The sequence below is a fragment of the Pinus tabuliformis genome, chromosome J (assembly GCF_031772625.1).
Source record: "Pinus tabuliformis cultivar Carrire ecotype Pingquan chromosome J, CPIR1, whole genome shotgun sequence".
NCBI lineage: Eukaryota > Viridiplantae > Streptophyta > Pinopsida > Pinales > Pinaceae > Pinus > Pinus tabuliformis.
In genome coordinates, this window is record NC_142295.1 from 489,388,449 (window position 1) to 489,394,373 (window position 5,925).

Here is a 5,925-nt window from a genome sequence, read left to right on the forward strand (position 1 = left end):
TATGAAACCAACTTTATATTTGAAATTTTAGTTGATATATATTTCACTAACCCTTTAACATTTAAAAAATTAAATGAGATTAGATATATTTAATTTTATAAAATAATCAAATTATCATGTGTCAACTTAGTTGTTTTTTAAATAGAATAAAAATTTTATTATTTTAATTAAAAATAAAAATATCAAATAAAATAAAAATCTTATTATTTTAATTAAAAATAAAAATATCAAATAACGACTTTAAACTTTTAATTCATAAAATTCATGTATATTTGCTCAATAAATTTAGGTGAAAAACCAATAAATCACTTTTGCCCTGAATTTTAAAGACCAATCTGTACAATATTCTCTGTCAACGTTTATCTGCAATGCCTCAAACGTCGAAGTAGAAACGGTATTCCGCTGCTGGTATACAAATATTTGTAAAATAATGAATTCTAACCAACTGAGGTTAACTAATTTATATTTGTAAAATAATGAATTTTGAAACCAATTGAGGTTAATTAATTTAGACCAAGTCAGTTGGCATGGCGCTCTATCCTGTTAATGACGTCATGAGAGGAGGACTACTCTCACAACTCCTCCCTGGAAAATTAATGACACACAAATCATCAATTAAGTTTGAGTATTATTTATTAATGGTTTGTGTATTACGAATTTTTTATTTTTTATTTTGTTTTTTAAATATATTTTTTTCCTTATAATTCAATTTTAAAGTTAACAAATTTAATTTCTTTTAAATGAATTAATTAAAAAATAATAATTTAAATTTCTAAAATTTCAAAATTAATTTTTGATTTTTAAAATATTCAACTTAATAATCTGCGCAAAAAAATAATATAAATTAAAAATGATAAAATCAGTATTATTGATAATTTATTTGTTAAAAGAATAATACTTTTTCTTATGAAATACATCACATAAATGGAAAAGACAAATATGATTAATTTTTTTTTAATATTTACCCTATTCTATTCTATTCCATGAATACAATTGAATGATGTAATTTTTCTTTTAAGAAAATTTCACCATCATTCTTTTCCCACCAATTTTGTTGAACTTTTATGGTTTCCAAATCTGGTAGCTTGTTTATCCCTCGGGGCAATCCCTTCAATGACGCAATCTTTTATGGTCAACACTTGAAGTTTAGGCAGACTTTGTTCATTCCACACAACATCATCTGATGATGAACTTCCCAGACTCTCTAACATAGGTAAGTCTTTCAGCGTCAACTTTCTAACCTCGGAAATCCCCTCACACTTCCCCATGCCCCTATTCCCAGCTCCTTCAAGTTAATGCAGCGCTCTAATGGCAATGACCTTAAATTTGGCAACCTCTCCAAGGGAGGAAGATCCCTGAGTTGAAAACAGCTAGACAAATATAACCTCTCCAATTGTGGAAACTCGCAAATACAATTGGGTAGACTTCTGCCATGGTAATTTTGAAGGTAAAAACGCTGTAGCTTCTTCATGCTCTGCATGTCTCGGGGGAGATTCTCCAGCACATCATGGTCTTCCGCATCGAATATCAATGCCAGGTCCCTCATATGTAACCAACTTCCCATTATACCCATTTTAATTCCTGCCCGTATTCCCTCGACTTCAATTCCTGCCTTTACATGTACCTGAAGCTGCACTAAATTTGAGCAATTGGTGAGATCCTTCAAAGTGCAAACACTACTCTTCACTTCCTCCACCTCCATTACACTGTCAAACACTGCCTCTACATGTACCTGAAGCTGCACTAAATTTGAGCAATTGGTGAGATCCTTCAAAGTGCAAACACTACTCTTCACTTCCTCCACCTCCATTACACTGTCAAACACTGTCTCTGATGTCCCCAATAATAATGTATTCAATGATGTAAGTTGAGAGATCTCTCGGGGAATCCCTGTTAAGCTACAACAATATTCTAAATCTAAAGTCTTGAGATTTTCAAGTTCTCTTATCTTAGGAGGCAATGACTCTAGATTTTTACAGCTATTAAGATACAAAAACTGAAGCTGAGAAAGACTGCATATGTCTTCAGGTACATCCTTGATTAAGGTCTCAGACAAATCGAGATACTGGAGCCGTGTAAGATGCCACAGTGACATGGGCAACGATTCTATTTTGGTGCCAGAGAGATCCAAAACCCTGAGAGAGGTGAGATTGACTAAAAAGCCATCTGGAACCTCTCTTAAACTTTCATTATAGTGCAAGTTCAAATAGAGGAGGTTGGGGCAGCTGAATTGTGTTGGCAAATCAGAAATATTGTTATGGCCAATTGCTATTCTTTTGCAATTATGGATCCCTTTTCCAGCGGCCGGAAACTCTTGGAGGTTTTGACGTGTCCTCAAGAAACATTGCTCTTCATTCTCAGTGATATACATTGCCCAGTCATGGACAAGGTCGTGAACCTGTATATCCCAAGACCCAGCATCATCATAAACACTTTGAAACAAGCAACGTTCTACTAATAAATCTACATACCTGAGTCCCAAGTCCATTAAATAGCTGGTCTCTCTGCTTTTGACCAGCCCCTCCCCTATCCACATTTCCACTAAGGACGTCGCCGGCCACTTCCAATCTTTAGGTAAGGTAGCACAATATAAAAAGCAATTCCTCAAGACGGTGTCAGGCAAACAATCGTAACTCCATTTAAGCCGCCTATAAAGATCTTGATCAATGCCACTGTATCCTAGAAAAGTAGGATCCATATTTTTGATCTAACACAAAGCAAGATGCCAGTGATTTACACTAGTCTTACCCTTCATGGCTGCCGCTATAACATTTATGGCCAACGGCAGACCGTTACACTCTCCCGCAATTTTTGTGGCCACATTCCCTATATCTTCTGTCGGAGCACTGCCTGTTTTGAAAGCTCCTCTGCAGAACAATTGCCACCCTTCATCCCTGGATAGCGGTTGTATTTGTATGGAAAAGTCATCTGCCCCCATTCTATTAACCACATCAGAGCTGCGCGTAGAGATTAGGACTCTGCTACCTTTATCATCCAGTTGAAGTTCCCTCCACATATCATCTAATATGAGAAGAAATTTCTTTTCCCTCAGACATGCAGAAAGCTCCATCTTTGCTAACTCAACACTAGAGCTGCTCCCAAGATCTAAATTGATTTGCTTTGCAATATCAGCCTGTAACCCTGAAATGCTACAATTCTGAGAAACAACTGTCCAAATTACGGCTTCGAACAGATTACCTTTCTTGTAGGCGTTGAAGAGTGTTTTGAGGAGAGATGTTTTGCCGATGCCTCCCATGCCGTAGACACCAATTATGCGAAATTGATGATCTTCATTTTCCAGCCATCTCTGCAATCGATCCTGGTCATGTTTGATCCGCTTTCCCACAAAGCCCGACTGCGGTACTGGCTGAAGCAGTGGTGCAGAAGAAACGGTTACTTTAGCTGGTTTCTTCACCTTGTTTAAAACCCCTTCAACCACATCATCTACCAGCTTTCCCTCATCGCTGGTTATTCACAAGAAAAAAGAAAATAGAGCGAAGTAATGAGAAAAGAAAGTCTATGCATATATCACCTAACATAATACAATAACCAGAGAAGTGTTTAAGTTCTCACCCGTTACACGCTTCCAGCTCAAAACCGCTTATTCCTGCAGCTTCAGAAAGCGCATTTCTCCATTTTTTAATTAGGCTGGCCTCATACCGCAACTTCTTTTCACCAGTTTCAGGATCAGCTGTCGTCTTCTTTTCTAGTCCCTCGAGGGCTTTAGCATACCCTCCTTTTTTGCCCCGCGTCCACCGGAGCTCCGCAGGCTTCACGTTGTAAAACACTGGAATTACTGGAAAATTTGACTCCAACATTAAGACGAGTTCTTGAAGACACCAGGTTGATTCGGCATATCCTTTGGAAAAAATAGCCACGTGCACTGAGGCAGATCGAATAGCCGCTTCAATCTGAGGAATTAAGTACTCTCCCCGTTGCAACTCAGGCTGATCTAGAAACACTCGCAACCCATGTGATTTCAGGCGCCGGTAGAGATGGCTGGCGAAAGTTTTCTTGACATCCGGACCACGATGGCTAATAAACACATCGTAGTCGGAATCAGGAGCGGTGGAGGCTGTTGCGGAGGCGGAGGAAGATTGAGCCATTGCTGATTCGAAAATACAAATAGAGGTGATGGGTCGAAGGATGTTCATGAGATTACCGAAGCAGCTTGCAAGGGATGAGATTAGCGAAGAGTGTGAGAATAGCAGAAATTCTCAGAAAACAATGTAATGAAAAATGTTGATGTTGTGAAGAGAAATTTAGATTAAGCTAGGAGCCTGAGATGAAAAGAAATTATGGCAAAAATTGCAATGAAAAAAGTTGTTGATGGTGTGCAGATAAATTTAGAAACACGGCTTTTGCAACTTCAAACAAAAGCACAGCAGAGCACAGAATGAATATGCAGACAAAAGTTTGCAACTAACTTGTATGTAGGAACAGAGGAAAATACGATAAACTGCGGTACGAACTTGTATGCAGGAACTGAGAGAAAATTAGGAGAAACTGCGGTATTTTTTTCAAGATGCTTTTTTTTCACCTTGAGGTGCTGTCAAGCATCTTCTGATTTTTTTAATTAAACAGCATCTTGTAATTTTTTATTTTTGACTGGGAGTCAATCATACAGAGTTTTGTCTAAATCTCTATTGAATTTGAGGAGACTAAACCTCCTAAATCTATAGTCAATCATACACGCCAATGTCTCCATCTTTGCACGCACTCCCAAAAAGTAGATTCTCTCGGCAACTCACCTCTCACAACTTGCATTTCATATTTCCACCGACTCATGTTTTATAGCTGGAACCATTGATAGCGAAGTAGCACCTGCTGATCTCTTGTAATTTTGTAAAATTCAAAGCCTCTTTCAAAGCTGACATGATTCAACACCACTTTTCCAACTACCAAGGCAGCGTGGTCCCATTTCATCTGTGACAACTTGCATTTCATATTTCCACCGACTAATAAAAATACTATTTAATTTTTATTTTTCAGGTATAGATAGTGACGTACCACCTACTCTATAATGCGATTTTTTGGAGATTCTGGTGACGGAATCCGGCGGAAGAAATTGAGGTTAAATCTTGATTTGTTGCAGTTAAAATGGTTTTTTAACTCTATATTTGGATTCAGCACCCTGAAAAACCCTTCGGAGGCTTTCATTGTGCAGAAACTAGCTATCAAACTTGCGATTCCAATAAATTCCTGCCGGATTTCGACCGGAAAAACCCATCAGAAAAGTTTTCAAAAAGTCGCATTATAGACAACTGCTTTCTCACCCTTAAAAAAAGCATCTTTCAAACCTGACCTGATTCATTGAATACTAATTTAAATGCCCCCATCGCCAGCCTGTCCGTTCTCCAACCAACAAAATAATCAACTTTGACCAAAGACCTTAAAGGAAAAAGATTAATCATATGGTATGTAAATGAGGAATTTAATGTTGTTATGAGAAGATGGAATGTGAAACCATGAATTAATGTTTAATAAAGTTGTTTTGTATAATGACGATGGGTTGTTTTGCATCATGCCTTTGTGCCATACATACATTTAAAAAATGACAGCCAACGTTTTACCAAGAAAGCTTTACGAGGTTGATACGAACCTTCCCTTCCATACGATTTTAGATTTTTCTCCAGCAATGTAAAAAGGTGAAGCAGGAATGTATATTTAATATTCAAGGGTATATCGTCTTACTATCTATAAAGAAATATTTTTTTAACTTTGTCTTTTTGGTTCAACCTTGAGGAAAAAATCTTTGGTTCAACTTTAGAAAAGAAAATAATCTTTGGTTTAACGGAAATAATAAGGTCTTGAAGTGCATTAGTAAATCTATAGTCAATCATAGAGAGTTTTGTCTAAATCTCTATTGGATTTGAGGAGACTAAATGAGATTAGAAATCTCTATTAAATCTGATTGGATCATTA

General features: G+C 36.9%; 1 pseudogene across 1 annotated transcript; it reads right to left on the reverse strand.

The window, feature by feature from the left end:
* Window positions 1–931: 931 nt before the first annotated feature.
* Window positions 932–4,383, reverse strand: LOC149227924 (uncharacterized; annotated as a pseudogene). Its single transcript, XR_016248332.1, has 2 exons — window positions 3,574–4,383; window positions 932–3,464 (listed from the first exon to the last, which is right to left on the reverse strand). The product of XR_016248332.1 is annotated as an uncharacterized LOC149227924 (transcript).
* Window positions 4,384–5,925: the final 1,542 nt, after the last annotated feature.